At 36.2% G+C, this 19,366-nt stretch overlaps 1 protein-coding gene across 2 annotated transcripts in view; it reads left to right on the forward strand.

Annotated features, from left to right (window-relative positions):
* The window catches only part of LOC123672918 (LIM/homeobox protein Lhx9-like), a 211,747-nt gene that overhangs the window by 92,594 nt on the left and 99,787 nt on the right, over nucleotides 1-19,366 (forward strand). The window lies entirely within an intron of this gene.

Below are 19,366 nucleotides of genomic sequence, written 5' to 3' on the forward strand. Positions count from 1 at the left end.
TCAAAATCTTTCTCAGGAAGGCAGGAAGTTCAATTGAGAAATTTTCGAACACTTGTCATACATGTCCAAAAAAAAATCACTTAATTGACAATACGTTTATCTATTCAAATCAATTCAATTGCTACACAGCCACACGTTTACTATTAATTTGATTAACGGTACAAATCAATTGAATCCATTGCAGCAATACCCTTTTTCACAATAATTACACTTCAGTGCACAGTTATCGTTTTCGAATTTTTTCGTTTCTTCACCGATACCTACACATGCTGCACATTCGCCTGTATCCAGGATGCTGCGAAAAAAACCATGTTTGTCCACTCCGCCACGTCTCGGTCTCCAAGATTTCTATCGCCTCCTCAATAAATCACTTTTTTGTGTTTCCTTTCATCACTGCAGGTTGACGTGTCAAGATAGCTTTAGGCCCGTTGCTCTGGCAACGAAATTACAGCGTGCTGGGCTTCATTCAACGTAAATTGCGGTGTAATTAGAGGTATCGGATGAGTGCAACATCGCAACATCGCTTATTCATATCTTACGTGGATTTATTGGGTGATTTTTTTTTTTGGTGAAAAGGACTATACTCCGGTTATAGTAGGAAGGATGTTGTGGGATGTGTTCCACGTCGAATGGTAACAAGAGGAAGAAGATGATGTTTAATTTTCTTCATTATTTGAATAGAGAAGCTTTGGGATAATTTTTCTTATGCCAAAAATTGTATCTTGATACGCGGTTTGATACATAATTCGTTTTAATTTTATTATCGAACTATTTTTGAAATTTATTTTATTCTTCAGTAGTGGACCCAGAAGTCGTTGGCCTACCAGGATATTCGTTTCTGTGGCATATTTTCTGTGCATTCGACGTTTTTGAATTTATGGAAGAAAAATTTTAATATTTGGATTGATAAATCCCTCGAATTGTTGTAAAGTTTCAAATTCGGTAGTATTCGTGATTGTGTAAACGTTGAAAATATTTTCAGTAAGATAATATGAGTGCCCCAAGGTTCTGTATTGGGTCCCGTGTTCTTTTTGCTCTTTATTATTGATTTACTTCAATACCTGTAAAAGCTATTGAGGCCTGATCCCATTCCATGCATCCTTAGACCAGTCCGTTTTCTCCTAGGAATTTTCCCACAGTCCCTGCTTACCTAAAACAGCCTGAATAGCTTTTTGCATTGTATTTCATATTACACATAGGGATTTAATGCTAAGCTTGGTTTTCAAGCTACTTGACTTGATTAATTTCGTGTCAAGTAGTAGTTTTTCAATCTCAAGTCAAGTATTTTTTTATCAAGTACTTGAATCATATCAAGCTACTTACTTTTTAGCAGTTTTGTTGTGTAGTCCCACATCAATGACAAAAATGATGAAATGAGAAGAAATCTTGCAGAAACACTTTTATTCATTAAACATATTGTTTGAAAGAACCGAAAATATCAAATATTTGAAATAGAAACATAAATTAAATAACTATAAATCATAACAAAATAAAATATAATAAAAAAAATAAAGTTTCTTAATATTGAGAAACCTCCAGGCTTAGTTTGATTTCATAATTTTCCATACAGGATCTAAAACACATGAGACATCTTATAGATTTGTCGCCTTACCTATTGCTGGTTTTTGTTAACTGTAAGAGCAGCTCCGGAAAGTTGTCTTTCAACAGGAGCTGAAGATGCTGGCCTTGATAAAAAATCCTTGGCCATTTCGGCTAAGTTTGGAAATATATTTCTGAAACTACCGAAATCTACCAATAGATTTCATAGAAATGTGAGAAAACTACTAATAAAGTCACACTGGCGAATGCTTCAGTCTCTCGGCGCTCGAGGAATCCCCTTATTTTGTCTAAGCGTGCACGAGATTGCAAAAATATATGCCGTGCGATGACAGCAAATCCAGCTCAAGTAATAGCAAGTAGCTTGATACCAAGTTAAGCAATAAATATCTAAAATCATTTCAAGTCAAGCTCAGATGTGTAATTTTTCACGATCTTAATTTTCAAGTCAAGTAGTTGGTTAAAATGTCAAGCTACTTGGTTTGATGAATCCGTAATTACACATTAAGTCTCAGTTCTTTGATATTTTCATTTAGATTTTTAGGTACTGAACCTGTGATTGAGATGATAATTGGGATAGTTCTTGTTGAAACCATAAACCATTGATGGCTCTCGTCATGTTCTTGCTGTTGAGGCTTGATTTATTAGATTTATTAGTTATTATTATTATTGGCATAGGTATATGTTAGAATATTACTTCATCCGAACAAATTACGAGAGAGACAACCAACCCTACACTTGTAGTAGTATTACCTCATCTCGTCACCGTGGCGCTGCTAGCGAGCGTTAAGCGAGTGACGAGACCATCGAGAGAGAGAACAAGAATATAGACCTTCAATGATCGAGACCAAACGACAGGGACATAACCTTAGAGATTCAGTCCTTCTGCGTTGAGCTTGCTTGGAGAGAGACTTACTAGAGAGTTTTATATTAAACGATTAAAATCATCATCTGTGTATTAGTGAATACTCTGTATTTAAAAACCCATAAATCCAACAGTATATTGTATTAATAATCTCAAAATATTTGATTCATATATAAAAACGTTCCATCTCGCCCAGTTCGAAGCTATGACGAAAAGCGCGAAATCAACCTGAGTGTTACGAAAAAAAAAAAAAAATCGTCAAAAACACACAGTCCCCCATGGACAGAGGAAGAACACAATGAGCGCGAATGTAATCATTGCGGTAGTAGCTCGGTATCTCTCGCGTATAATTGTGGTCGTTTATATTCATAATTTCGAAACTATAGCCTATAAATTATCATAAATTAACGATTTGATCATGTAAATTCATGAGCCTGCATATGAAAGATAAAATTAAAATTTGGTGGTTATTTATTCCCATATGAAAATCGGGATTACGAAACCCAACGGTGTGTGAAAATTTCGGAGAAATCCTTTTGACTTTGTTGTTCCACGTACGAAATTCGATCTGCGTCTTGGGTTCCATTTCACACAACAGTAAAAAAATTGAACTCACTTTCACTATCATAATGCTGTAAAGATCGTTGAGATTATTTTTTACCGAATTCCATGAATTTTTCGTTTATTATTAACAACGAAAGGACATCTTCTTTTTTTTCTTTTCTTTCTTCAAGAAAAAATAAAATTCCTAATTACTGACCAGGAATTCTAGTAGGTTCTGGCTGTTTTTGAAACATTTTTCCAAAAGATGTTGCCAAGTAGCTTGATATTTTAACCAACTACTTGACCGCTTGATATGCACACGTCGCACATCTTATAACTCTGCAATCTCGTGTGCGCTTAGACTAAATAGGGATTTTCCCGAGCGCTGATTGCAGCATTCGCCGCCAGTGTGACTTTATTAGTAGTTTTTACTTTTTACACATTTCTATGAAATCTATTGATATATTCTGGTAGTTTCAGAAATATTTTTCCAAACTTGACCAAAATGGCCAAAGATTTTTCATCAACGCCCGCATCTTCAGCTCCTGTTTAAAGACAATTTCCCAGAGCTGCTCCTACAGTTACAAAAACCTGCAATAGATTAGGCGACAAATCTACAATATGCCTCATGTGTCCTAGATCCTGGATGGAAAATTATGAAATCAAACAAATATTGAGAAACATTATTTTTATTATTTTCTATTTTGTTATGATTTATAGTGATTTAATTCATGTTTCAATTCAAAAAAAGTTGATTTTTTCGGTTTTTTCATACAATAAGTTTGATGAATAAAAGTGTTTTTTGCGAAGTTCTCTCTAATTTCATCATTTTTTCTAATGGTATGACATTAAACAATAAAAATGCTAAAAATCATTGATATAATTCAAGAACTTGATATATAAATATTTAACTTGACTTGAGATTGAAAAAATAAAACTTGATCTTGACTTCAAATCAATTCAAGCTCAAGCCAAGTAGCTTGAAAATCAAGCCAAGCCGTTAATCCCTATTCATGATCGTTGACCTTAAATCTGAAAAGCATGCGGAATGTTATCATTTGAACATGTGTGTTTTTAAAAAAATGCTAGGTTGGGCAGTATAAAAGCCTACATATACCTGAATTGTTTGATGTGGCTAGATTGTTTGATTTAGTCTAGCTGTATAATAATTATGATATCCTTTTTCATCGCTATTTAGTTTTCTTTCTTTCGTTATCAATATATAAACCTTTCCGGAACCAACTGGCATCATTCGTCCGAAATCTTCGAACCGGCAATTCCAAAACCCAATCTCAGTACTTTACATCCATACTAGTCCGTCTACGTCACGCCTGGGTAGATCTCCTGGCGTCCCACGTCGCCGAGACCCAACTTCATCGCGATGGTTTTATTGTGAAATTATCCCCGAGCCGTTCGGACGATATTTTCCCATCCCGGTGAACGTCGCCCGCCTGTCATTATCACAGACGGCGCGCTGTATGACCGCACTGTCATTTTAATACGTGCTAATGTGTCAGCTTTACAGCTATCACTTTAAATACTTCGTGTGTGTGACGTCCAACTGAGTGCTCTCCGATCACTCCGGATTAAGATATTAAGGCGGTTATGCACCGAGCTTGTCAGGTCCTCATGTTTAAATTCATTCCAGTGCTGGCACCTGACCTCGATCCTCGTAAAAATCTTCACACGCGGCTTTTGTCGGTCTTAATCCGAAAGTTTGGATTGTTGCGTTTTCACCAGAGGATGTTCCGTTACGGTTTGTTTGGGGGCTGCGTCAAGAGTGTTCAGGTGCTTGTCGTTTCAAGAACGGTCTTCATCTTTGACCGGTTTGAGGCCTGGTTTACTAGATCGTAAGTGGAGATGATGATTTATTGTTTGATTTGAATCAATCAATGGAATATTATGGTACAATTGCATAAGTCAGTCTAGGAGCACGTGCAACGAGAGGATATGCAATGGTTCTAAAGACACTTATAGATGTGTATAATACGTTATTGCTTCCGAGTATGGCGAAGATAGAGGAAGATCTTTTGAGGTGAGAACAATTTGTGGTCTGCGATTACAAAATTTCCACTCAAAATGCATTGCAGGTCATCCTGAACAACTCTGGTTTAAGTATGTCTGTGTGTCCGTACATTCTAGTAGCAGCCTCAACTTATACAATTGTATACTTCCATTTTAATTTGTGGAGGTCATCAGATTGGGACAAAATTCGGCTCTTCTAGATGAAGTGTAAAAGATAACATATCAATTAATATGACATATTGGACTGATTAATTATTGAGTGTCTCAAAATAGAACGTCATCTATTGAATCTTCGAACTTGTCAATTTTGAGAAAGAAATCATTTTAGGTGAAGAGTAAGGAGTATTTCAAACTTGATGGCTTCCTTAACAGGAAAATGCCGCAGTTGTGGCACACAAAATTCGCTACTGATGAAAAACGTATTATTTCTTGATGTAATGATCTGAATGCGGGAAATAGATGGATTCAGATAGTTCAGGACAGGACAGCATACAGGAATATGAAAGAGGCCTACATCCAGAAGTGGATAAGGTAAGGCTGACGTAGAAGAAAGAAAGAGAATGATCTGAAGGAGTTCTTAAGCTAGTTCTCTTCGAAGAGGAGCCAGATTATGCAGTAACGGTAAATAGAAGACGTTATAGTGCCTCAATGAACTAATTTTCTAATATTGCTCGATATTTCGAGCAATATTATATATTGGAGGACGGTATATTTACCGTCCTCGACCAATAGTGGTTTCAGCAGGATGGCGCCACTCACCTACCATTTATTTGAATTTATTTCATTGTTTTTTTTCTATACTATTTTTTGTAGTTCTAACTCTATAGGTAATTACTGTTCAGATCACTCGTTCCAAAATTTTGACACGAAATTGTTTGAGTCTGACACCATAGAGTAATATACATAGATACAGGAAGTATACACAATTTCTTCATGTCCCCAAGATGGTTAGATTGCGTTGTCGGATTGTGATATATTTTCAAATCCACAATTTTACTATATCGTTATGAATATATATTATATTGAATGAAATATATTTATTTAAGTGATTCCCGATTAAATATGCAAATTTGATTATTTGGAATTCAATATTTTTCCTGATTGTCGAATTTATAATGAGCAGAATATTTATTATGTTCTGTATCTACCTGCTGAAATGCAAGGTTTGACAAATTTTTCTCTCCTAGTGTCATCAGTTGTTTCACGTCGTTTGGTGCGCTTGAAGTTTGTTTTCTGAATTTCTGATCTATTTAGGTATTCATCTCAATATATTTCTAGTTAATATGAAACCTTGATTCACTATGGGACATAAGAAGTGCGTTCTTTGTGTAGAAACTCTCGAATTAAGTGGAAAATCGTATAACTGATATGTTTTCATTTCCGCGCACCTTATGTCCAATTTGATAGTTCATGTTGAAGACAAAATTTGCTTATTGAAAAGGACGTTTGCTCCTTCTATCTACGTTTATTACTCTGAGCTTGATTCTAACGAGAAAAAGTGATATGACGCTTTCTGCCTTCACAGATATTCTCAACCCTTTTCAGAATTAGTAACTACTAACTGTTGCATCAAACTTTGCGGATGATATTCATGTTATGAGTACCTATTCATCGACCTGGAGGAAATAATAAATCCTCACGAAAGTCCGCCGTGTTTTTCTCCTCCAACCATTCATCAGTATAATAAAGTGAAAGGTCCACACACACATGCATGAATCGTTCAGAATTCGAACCTTCACTGTAAGATACGGCCCAGACTTTTTGCAGTGTACACACACATACAAGCAGTTTTTTCCATGTAAAACAGGTGCATTCATTTAAATAGCGACCAACACGCAATTGTACCAGTTAGCACTCTCAGCGTTTGCAACACGCAAACCTGCACTTGACACCGGTTTCACATTTCATCATACTTATTCAACTAACGTAATAATCCCATTCAATTTATCTTCTGTGCGCTAGGTTTCAATTGGCGCACCGCAAAAATCCGTATCGTGATATCTCTATCGAACTCGTGATAGCTGGGATGATAAGCTGTCTTCATGTACCCGGTTTTTTTGGGACACACCTATCTGCTCTATGAGTGTGAGCTGAATAGAAGCTATTTGTGAACACGCAGGTATTAATTTGAATGTGTATAGAAATTTAGTTCATTTAATGGGGATTAACTTGATGAATGAAATATAAGAGTTTAGGAATTCAATTTGTATAATGCAATTTTACTACATGAATTACCAGAGAGAGCCCCTACGTTAATGAGGACTTCTGTTCAGTTTGGGTTATCACTGCAAATGAAAATTTAAACTTAATAATTGTGGGTTTCATTCATGATTTTTTCAAATAGATATCTATATTCTTTTGAGATAGAGCAATACGAAAAATTATCAACTTAATCAACAAAGCATGTGTAGATGTAATCTCAGTAGTAGCAGAGTAAATGTAAACGGGGCATCATACATTTCAACGTATGATACAAGAGCACAGATGAAAATCTCAGCAAAAACTCTGTCTCCCCGTATAGGTGCAGTGACTGGTTTGTGTATTTGTTTACATAATAAGCTGACATCTTTATTTTGAAGGGCTTCCTCTTGATCCAAACAAAATCATCTCTATCCTTTCTCTACGCCAACGGTTGACGACTTTATAATTAAACCTAAAAACAGAAGAGAAAAGAAGCAGAAAAGAGTGATAAATATCAGTTTCCATTATATTGATTTGAAGTGAGCAAAACCCTTTCTAAAAAAGAACCACCATGAAATATATAAATTGGACAAGTATTCACCAAGTGGTCAATGGTTTCTTCTACACCACACTCACATAGTGGGCTTTAAATAAAATGCCATTCGAAGAGCATACTATTGCAATGACCATAACCAGTCCTTAGTAGATTTAAAATACACTAATTTTTTCTAGGAAGAGTGAAACCTAGAACTTTATCTGAAGGATAAACGATTAGACTTTTGTTGAAGACATTACAAGAACTCCATTCCGAACGCTAAATTTCCTTGTCACTTTCATTAGATTAAAGGAAGGTATTAATCCATAAAGGGTAACGTGATTTTAATCTGGCAGTTCTAATATCTGGTAGGTAAGATAAGATAAGAAGTCTGCTCTTCTCCTTACTCACTATTTCAGTAGTAGCAAAACATTGTAGCAGACAATGCAAGTTTGAAAGGACAGCAATATTAAAAGAGCTGATAGAACCCCGAAAAATAAAGGTGCTACAACCCTCGGAAGAACTTGAGCTACTTTGCAAGCCATTACTGTAGTCAATGTTCTTGCACTAAGGTGGACAAGAGTGGAAACCAGATACCATTGCAGAAAGTTGTGCGCCTCAGTCAGTCTTTCTAAGAAAAACAAGCTATCTCAGTAAGAAGTACCTACTTCAATCAAAACAAGGTCGTAACAGATCATACTCACTACGTCAAAACTGGAAAAACATTGGGTCACGCCCCTGGTATTTTAGTTTGAATTGACAGCAATATCATAAGAGCTGATAGAATCCCGAAAAATAAAAAAGGCTTTCAAAGGTGCTACAACCCTTGAAAGATCTTTAGCTATTTTTTTTAGCTTATACTGGAGTCAACGTTTTTCCATAAAGGAGGAAGAGAGAGGATACCATTGCAGAAAGTTGTGCTTCAGACAATCTTTTTAAAGAAAACAAGCTATCTCAGTAAGAAGTACTCACTTCAATCAAAACAATGTCGTAACAGACTATACTCACTAAGTCAGCAGTGGAAAAACATTGTATTACGCCCTTGGTATTTTAGACAATGCTAGTTTGAAATGACAGTAATGTTACAACCTTTGGAAGAAGCTCAATGATTTATTTTCCATAAATAACTTTCCTAATGGAGGAGTTGATCTGATCTACATCGGTTGGTCTAGGAACTTGTGAGAACTAATCTGAAGGTGTATCTAACAGGTGGCGCTTCAACAGAAATATTACTCAGAGCTTCACGTCGGTTTGCTTCATCAACAATCAATCAGTATAAACATTCGCAGCAAGGCAATGCGAATAGACCATCTGCAATTATGATCAACATACTCTAGTCTCACTTAGACAACATCCCAACAGGCAATTAACTCCAATCCCTCAACTGGATCACAATCCACGACCATCTTAACCCTTTTCCCCGCCCTCCTTGCCTTCGCCTTCGTCACGACTGTCCCACACCCGTCGATACCATCGAATAATGTCCCATGATGGTACGTGAACGACGTGAACCAATGAACTCTACCGATCGGTACCCGATGGCGACATGTGTGGCCCCCTTGATTCTCGTCTCTCCCGGGGACAGAGAGACAAAGGACTCCTTCGACGGTCGAATTGGTTCGCAGAAGCGATTTCCATCGTCCATCCGTTGCCATTTTGAGAGCTGCGCTGCGATCCTTGTCATCTTAGTGTGTAGTGTGTGAGGACAAGAATCTCCCCCACAAGGCTCTCGAGTAGTTTCTACGGTTTCCCGATGGAGAGGCGATTTTTAACATTACTCTGTTTTTCGGTTTACTTCGGCTCGAACGGTAGTGGTGTTCCCCATGGGTATCTTTAAGGCCCTCTTGATTTTTTATTCTATTCGATTAGGTTCACTCTCTTTTGTATTTTCATGAATCTGTGGAACGGTCTATAACTATACATTCATTTATTTTTGATATACAATGTTCTAAAGATTGATACTCAATTACAGAACAAGGAGCATGTGAAGAACAATATCTATATTATATTTTCAACAGATGAAAAAAATGTCTGAAAGTAAGCTGAAGTAATGATATCTGATTAAAATGAAACAACTAACAATATCTAAGTGAGGGCTTGCAGGGTTATAAAGAGATGAAAACTTTATCGTATTTTGTCTAGGTATTAGCAAATCAAATGTGTGAAAGGCCGGTCTTGAAATGGCAAAATAAGTTGTTTGAGATTGCAGGAATCTTTGATGACACTACTCATTAGTTCAAGTGTAAACACATGAAATGACATCCTCGTCGACACTTTGAACTATTTTTGCCATGCCTGCTCAAGGCAGATCCAGAGGAAAACCAATAGTCGATTAAGAATTACCTGCCTATATGCCAAAGGTATAAGACGTCGCTGGCAGACTCGACACTTTCAATGCACTGAGATTCAATGAGATAGATATACATAATGAAGTGTTTTTGATAACAGAAACATCGTGAGAAGTTCTCGCTATGATCTCGTACCCATTTGCGGCATACCTAGTGACATTAATTTGTGGCACAAACGAAAGTTTCGAATCAAAATTCACTCCCAAATCAGTCGAAACCACTCTTGTTGCATAAATTCAGTAAAACCGGTCTGAAGATGCAAAAGACTTCATGGCGTCTCATATTACTGTTTTTTGATTTGATAGTTACCTGACCTCATCTGGTGTTCCACAAGCTTCGAAGTTGGGACCACTTCTATTTTCTATAGATCTATGTGACGATTTGTTCGATTGTAAATGACATTGGAGGTGGCTTCAATCTGCCAAAACAAAGAATTATATTGAATTGGGTGTAACAAAATGGTTACGCCAAAATGTTGAAACGTGGAGGTTCGTAAGTTGAACCAGAAAAGTCGCAACAATATTTCAATCAACACTATCCCTGCCACTGTAAGACCATTTTTAGAAGCCTGTAGATTAGGTTTGTTATGAGATTTTGTTGATTGAGAGTAGTTCATTGTAGTTGAGTAGACAATTGTAGAAGTTAAAATTGTAAAGGAAGTTTGTGAAGAGGATGTTTGTAGTCTTTTTATTAGAGGTGAAAAAAATGTTGGATGGAACAGTTCCTTGGGGAACAACTCAATTTTCGATTCCTCAGGATGGCAATGATTTATGGAATAGTGTGTCAAAGAACACTGTCAACATTATGAGTTTACAGTGTTGGTTTCGAATATTGTAGTCAAGTGAAGAATTGTATATCATTTTCAGCATGAAGCTAAATTCAATTGAGAACGCGTCTTACAAATGTAGGTATTTCCTATATCTGACTTTGAATTGTCGAAACACTTATTGGAATACACATGAAGCTAATAAGCTAATTATGGTTCGTATTCTCAACATTATATTACAAAATGAAGGAAAAATTAAATAATAACTAACTAATTTATGGAGGCAATGAGTTGAACGTTTCCATATCAACTTCCATTCATTTTACAGGGTCAATAGTTTCAATTCTACCGCTTCATACAACTCGCGCTTGTCCATATCCTTCTTCATCTCCTACTTTACTGACCATTCTACAAAATTAACTCTTCCAAAACCGATCTAGGTGTCAGACGTTATGTTTCCACACACCATTTCGGGCCTTCTTAACGCGTCACGACCACCTCATCTAAGCGCGCCATTTCGGTGCTGTGATTGATAAAACGCTTCCGAAAAAGGACGAAGATGAGCGGCGTCGTTGTCTCTCAGATTTGGTAGCGGCAAATGAAGATACTAATGGCTGACACGCTTCCAGACGAACGTGATCTGCAATCTGAAGACGCAGGAAGTGAGGTCGTCTTCGGTAATGAATCGGTTGGCGAAAAAAAAATTTATTAACGTTTGGCGACGCGTTGGATGCTGAGGTTCGATGTTTTTTGCCGCCACCTAGGAGACGAGGTTGGTGGGAGAAGGATTTCTAGGAAATGGTGAAGATCCAAGAAGTGTCTTAGAGGTGAGGAGAGCAGAAGACTCGTGGAGAGAGCAGGTTTTGAATTGCAAGCAGTTTTAGGTGGTACTATGTGATTTAACGCACGAAATCATTTTAAGTGAGGTCTACTTTCATCTCGATGGTCTCGTTTACGAGAAAAACTGGATCTATATTTGTGCATTCATCAGAACATCCAAGATCTAAATGGCATAAGCAGATAAGGAAAGCTTCATTGATAATTTCAGCAAATTCATTCAGGCTACTTAGCATACTTGATGGTCGACATAAAACAGCCGATTATTTACATAAGTAAGTATGAGATGAAATGAGAGACAGGTTAATATTTTAAGTTGAGGGGGATATCTTGTGATTTTTCCGAGAATAATGAAGTCCAGGAGGCTCCAGATTTCTTGGATAGGAGAAGTATTGAATGAGAGAATGCTAGACAATGTTAATGCATCTATTTAAAGGTGAAAAAATGCTTACTTCGGACATGTGTTGAGAGATAATCAGTATCAATTACTCCAGTTGATCATAAAGGGAAAAATAAAGGAGAATCAAGGACTAGGAAGGAGACAACAATCTTGGATGAAGAATATAGAAGACTGGACATCTACAAAATTGCTTTGGACGAGAAACTTGAATGATGATTTTACCTCCTCGAGACAACCCAGAGACTGAAGAGACTTTGGAGGCGAGCTTTGGATGGTGTAGTGAAGAGGACAACTCTGATAGGGGACACAATAGACCTCAAGGTCGAGATGCAATGTTTACCCAAGCATAATACTCAGAGACAGCATTCTAGATCATCCTTTATAAAATTGAAGGAAACTGAACATGAAATGTTTGATGGATCTGCAACCAAACCAACAATTCATGGCAGTCTATGTGCATCAATCAGACAACCCTCGTACATCAAATTTCGCGATCAGTAAATGTACTCCCAAGTGGGCTGTCTAGAAAAAAAAATCCCAAAAGAAAAACGACGAAATAGACGGTTTTATAAGTTAGCCTGTCGGCTTGTCCTCTTAAGCTCATTATGTAAAGAAGCAAACGAAGTACAGGTAATGCATATTACATGTACGATTAAAACGTTGAAGAAGAAATTTAATGGAGAGAAGATTATTGCTTAGTACGTCCCCGGTCTGTGCATATTAAAATAATCGAATTTCGCAATCGTTTCAATATTGTTATTGCGCTTGTTTTACATAGTTGATAGGATGTTTGCATGGCTAGGATTTTTTGCGTTTGTGTCGCATTTGCGTGTACTTTAGAAATACATGAGGATTGAGATATCTTGAATTGCATGTTTGACCGTTGAACGATTCGGCGTTTCAAGGTTTCAACCAATTCTCTCTGACAAGATTCAATAATTTTTATCAATTTGAAACGACTGCTTCTGTAGGTTTGCAATAATGAATTATTGGAATCTTTCGAATGAAATGGATCAAGCCTTTCTATAACTAACAACATTCAAATATACCAACTGGCAAATAAACTGCAACACCCAGAAGGAGCTGTTAAAATTTAATTTTTTTTTTGGTAAAACATAGACAGTGTAGGAGTGAATGATTGAATTGGGAGAAAAACATCGTGAAGATTTTTTCATGTAGCAATTTTTGTTACTCAAATATTGTAGTCGTTTTTTGCAAGTTTTTCAATATTACAACAAAGCTGTTCGAGGAGATCCAAAGTCGATGTTTAGTTGTTAAAATGCGGAATTTATCGCCGACTAAGTGAATTTCAAAGAGGTAATATTATTGGTCTATGGAAGGCGGGGTTGTCATTTCGAGAAATCGCTAACCGTACGAACAGAAATCCAACTACTGTTATGAGATGTTGTCAGCGTGGTTTGATAATGCCCAAAATCGAAGAAGAGAAGGCACCGGACGTCGAAGCGGCAAAAATGAAGTTCAAGATCGACGTCTAAGACTTATGGCCATTAGAGACGGATTTGCGACAACTCGATTTTTGGCTGATGAGAGGTTAGGAGAACAACAGTGCCTTCTGAGTGTTGAATTGTCTTTGTCAGTTGGTACAGCTCAATATTTGAGAACTTTCATTCATGCCCAATTTTCCAGATTTTTTGTTCCGAAATTGAATTCTTATGAAGCCCAGAGAAGGTCTCAGCTCCGACAATTTTTTTCGTGTTTTGAAACCTTGGCAATAAATTGCAGGATCATTTCCTTTTCATGCGTGTATCGCAAATCTCAATCGCTACAAATGATCTGAGAACGGACAGTCGTTTTATGCCAATTTCGTAATTCCAAGAACGGTTCTTCTAAATTGCGACACACAACGTTCACGTGTTCTTAACATCCGCTGCACGAGAGTGTGGTGCAATTGGCAAAAGAAATTGAAGGGGATATCGACAATGTACGGGAAGTATAAAAAAAGTTGAGGAATGAGTCTCGTTTATTGACAGGTTTTAGGTAGTTTAGTCTGAGCATTTACGGCCAAAATCTGTCCTGAAACTGTCATTAAAGTGTCCAATATGTGGATAGGTGTATAGGGCAGCTCACATGAAAAAGTCCAGTGAATATTCCCGAAATTGCAACCTCTTAAGCAATATGGCAATAGGAGTGAAGTGAATGAATTAGCTATTAAGATGTTGAAAGTGTTATCAATGGCTGCAAGGCAGTAATTACATTCTTTTTTTTGTGTTTTTACCAACATTTTTATAACACACAGTGTAATCAAAAGATCAACAAAAATAACTTATCGACTAAAGCAAGTGTTTTTCATAATGCTACAAAAATGTAAGAGAAAGTGTTGAATAAATACACTATCACTGTATAAAAATGAACGGTGGCCAATTCAAACATCTCATCAAATTGGAATTCGGTTAGAAACTTCACTGCTTCCAAAGAGTTTTTTTTTACTCCGATATGAACGCCAAACAGAAATTTGTTCAGCTTGTTCATAAGGGTGCACACTTTCTTTTTAACTAGGTTCTATAGTTCAGATTCATTTTGATTCTGTGCGAAAATCGGTTGATCGATTCTTTAAGTTTTTGACGAAAACTCTTGTATGGCCGTTTGAAATAAATTTACTGATATTTTTCATAAAAAATTTATAGTTTTGGTTTTTTAACTCTTCTAAAATTTGTACGCTTTCCAACCATATCTCAATTATGTTAATGATGAAATTCAATATTTTTGAACTTTTACATGACTTATGAAGAAATACATACAATCTATCAGGAGTTTTTCGAAAAATATTGAGACGTTTCAGTGTATTTCAATTTTAAATTCAGCCTGTATATTCTGAAAGAGTGATCAATCATTCAAATACTAATCTATCCATATTATACATCGAATTAGTCTTCTTATTTTGACTCTTGTGGGAATTATGACTCTAAAATAGAACTAAATCAGGGTTTTCTGGTTGAGAAATCAGTTGTATTGTATCTAGGATTAGAATGGGACAAACAATGAACCCTGGGGTACGCCAAATTGACCAAGAAAGGCCAAATCACAATGAAACGATTCAACATTTCAATCCTCGATTTAAAATCACGTAAATCTTAATCCCTTACCATGAAAGAACGAACGATCAAAAGCAGATTAAAGCATAAAACCGTTCGAATACCTCCGAACTGCTCGAGCACCAACATCAACATCATCTCCGCTGACCCATATCTCGGTTATTAAAAAAAAAAAAAAATCGAAAAATCCGCCTTACAAAACCGACCTCTCCAAAATAAATCAACTGTTGATTCTTCCGCTATGTTAATAGATGGCAACATCTAGAGCAGGTGCCGGGCAACAGGTATTCATACAGATCTCCGATTTGATTGAATCCGGACAGATTCAGCCGCTGACGGAAAAAACCTGTTGGTGGGAAAAAATCGACGTCATCTGTGCATATATGTGTGTGTGTGTGCTCTGGGAAGTCGAGCGTCCGGAGCCCGGTGTTTTGACTCTTTTGGACCGGTTCTCCCATTGAGAGAGCGGTCCGCGAAATATGACTGGCACGATGTGACGAGAATGGGACTGCATTTTTTCAATTTCTTGTGCAATCGTGTTGCACTTGCGAAAGTTTGTCGTTTGTTGACCTAATGTCAACTGGCTGCGGTTGACGCTCGATCTAGACTGCTACCAGTCGGGTATTTTCGTTTGGGTTGAATCCTGGAAATGCCAAAGTTTTGAGGGGGACAATTTTTTTCAATTACATTGCGGTCACCCATCCAGATGTTGAACTTGTCCGACATGCAAATGCATTTTTGAGTGCTCGTTCAAGTCAATGTCGAAAATTATTCATTTACATTTTGTGTTGACTCTCAGCATACGTCATTTTCAGTAAAGAAATTTAGTCCCCAAAATAAACGATCAAATTTGACATGAGGTGCGCGGAAATGAATACATATCATTCATACGATATTTCACTCAATTCGCGAATTTCTCCACAAAGAACGCATTTCTTATGTACCATAGTGAGTCAACGTTTCATATTAACTCAAAATATATTGAAATAAATACCTAAATATATCAGAAATTCAGAAATCAAAGTTCAAGCGCGCCAAACGACGTGAAACAACCGATGACACTAGGAGAGCAAAAGTTGCCAAACCTTGGATTTCATCAGGTAGATACAGAAAATAATAAATATTCTGCTTATTATAAATTCGACAATTGGGAAACATATCGGATCCAAATATTCAAATATGCATATTTAATCAGGAATCACTGAAACCAATATCTTTCATTCAATATAATATACATTCATAAATAAAATTGTGGATTTGAAAATATATCACAATCCGACAAAGTAATCTAATAATGTTGGGGACATGTAAATATTGCGTCTACTTCCTCTATCTATGTTTATTACTCTATGTGTTGGCCTTATGTCAACTGCCTCTGGCTGACTCTCGATCTAGACTTCTACCAGTCGGATAATTTCGTTTGAATTGAATCCTGGAAATGCCAAATTTTTGAAGGAGAAAATTTTTTTTCGTACATTGCGATCACCCATCCAGGTAGTGAACTTGTTTTATATTTCTTTGCTTACAGATTTTAAAAATGCATTTTTGAGTGGTTGTCAATGTCAAAAATTATTTTTATACATTTTGTATTGACCCTCAGAGTGAAAAATATACACTGTGTCCGTGAAGTATGAAACAAGTTGATTTTTAGCTAAACAGATCATTTTAAGAAATCATCCTGAAACACGTCAATTTTTATTGTAATTTACCGTATTCTAAAATGATAATCTAATATACAGGGTGAATTACTTTCGAGTAATGACGTGACCGTCATTTTTTTTAAAAGGAACACCCCCATTTTGTTCCAATTTTCCGATTACTCTAGCTGAGCTGATTCCAAAAATGTATCACATATTGATTCCAATTGGTACAGGGTGGACAAAAATACAGTAGTTTTGTGTGTGATCATAAAGTAACGCGTAAAATTCTTTATTCGTTAAATTAACAATATTATCAAAAATACTTATCGAGCGGCAATTGGTTTGAATGTAACACCCTGTAGTCTGTTACATTTTTAGATTAATGAGAATGAGCTGTTTCCAAACATATTTGGTACTTGTGGTCTAGCGGACAGAATATGAAAGAAATTATATCTTATTTTTATACATTTTTAATAATCTAAAAATGTAACAAATATTTCTTGGCTTACAGATTTTAAAAATGAATTTTTGAGTGCTCGTTCAAGTCAATGTCCAAAATAATTCAATCACATTTCGTGATAAGGTTTGTGGTATCGGGTGTCCTAAATTCATATTCCCTATTGAGGGAATCTCAGAACCTCTTTCAGCTGGAAAAAATGAATGACACATTTTCGGCATCAAAATATTTAACCGAAATTTTCTCTATATACATATTTTTTCGAAGTTTTTCCCCTCTCAAGCAGAAATAATCGATTATCGTCAATATGCAACCGTAGTGGAAATCTGTGGCATAGTTACACACATTATGCAAATGTTATTGGTAGTTGATAATCTGTAGCTAATCGTGAAAGCACGTCGGATCTGATTGTTTATTCATGAGATTCCATTGAAGGAAACGCGGAAAATATGACGTGAAGGTGACGTGCTACCTATTCGACCATTTTCAGTTGTTACGTTCCACTATTATAACCAGTGGCGTAGCTTGTATTAGACTATTAGAGGGTGCTTGAATCAAAATGCGTTGGGACTACTAAAGAGAGGTTGAAGTTTTTCATAAATACGGAAACAAAAATTATACAGGTTGTTCCTAAATTTGAACGGAACGAAAATCATAAATTCCTCGTCCTCGTCTTATAAACGCTTTGTTTTCGAGACACATAGTGTTAAAGTTCGATTTTCATTTCAAGTTTTTCCTCATAGTACCTCTTTATAAGATATCTCACCTGACTTTGACATAGGTATTCATATTTGAAGTTTTCATCCTATAATGTGCTAATTTCAAATACAAATCTACAACGTGATATTTTTTCTGGAAGGTTGTCTGCTTCCTTACACCAGAAAAAAAGTGAAGAGACTTTGGTCTAGTACCTACTACACATTTTAGTTTGTCATACTTTTGTCGTATCTGCTATCGATTTCGAGAAAAAAATTCAAACAATTTTCTAGGAAACCTCAGAAAAATCCAAATTATTGTGAAGAGCTAGTAAGCTGTGATGAATTGAATTAATTAAGTTTTGGTACTTATTTACCCAACTCTAGCGAAAATTATAAAGATTCGATAAACTGTTATAATTATCACGGAAGAGTAGGAGAACAAGAAATACCCTGTATCTCGAAAAAAAAAGCGTTTGCGGGCCCATGTTTATAGGACTGTTTTTTCTGAGAATTTTTCGAGTAATCTCTCATTTTCCTTCGTACCTTCAATTTAGGAACACCCTGTATATAATTAGAAGTTGTTAATTAACGCTTACAAGAGCTAAATAAGTGATTCAAAAATTCACGTAAAAGTGAAGGTCTACAATCGATTCAAGACCTTAAAGATGGTATTCGAAAAGTTATCTTTTACGATATATTTATTTTTTTTTATAACAAAGCCAAAATTCTCATTGGAAAACTCTTTATTATAAAGATATTCAGTATTTTTTCAATACGATAAAACGATGTTGGCGCATTCGTCATTTTGTAACTAACAAGATGTAGATAATATCATAGTTTAAATCAACAAAAGCATTTCATGTAGTCTTGGGTAATATAGATTGATAGTTATTTTTTTCTTGTGAATTGAAAGCAAATTCGATATCTTTGAATGAAGTGTTGGCGCCTTATGAATAGTGTGCCTGAAACTAAAAATTCTTCTAATCTGTCCAGCTGAGCGGTGTCATCCAACCGGTCATAAGCGTCAAGACTTCAATCTATTTTCGAAGTAAAAACGAAAATGCAAATCTACCGGTTACACCAGCATCTCCCAAACCAACTCGTACAAAACGTACAGAGACTGTACAAGTGGCGCAAACCGATTCAAATCGCCCGACACGGTTCTCCTGACAAATACAAAGTGGCAATCGAGTCATGACAAATCTTTCCACGCACTTGCACAAATCCTTATCACATTTCAATATCTAATCAACCTGTTCTCTTCCTCGTGTGTTACTAATTGCCTCTGACTTACGATCTAAATTGGAATAATTGCCGCGTTAGTTTTCAATTCCCGATCTGCGCAAAACAACGCGAGAAAAAGTTTTTTTCAAGGTATAATATATAGATATACATATATTATATACAGGGTAGACCACGGTCTATGGTACGCTGGACTTTTACGGATAATGGAAGGTATGA

The sequence above is a fragment of the Harmonia axyridis genome, chromosome 2 (assembly GCF_914767665.1).
Source record: "Harmonia axyridis chromosome 2, icHarAxyr1.1, whole genome shotgun sequence".
Lineage (NCBI taxonomy): Eukaryota > Metazoa > Arthropoda > Insecta > Coleoptera > Coccinellidae > Harmonia > Harmonia axyridis.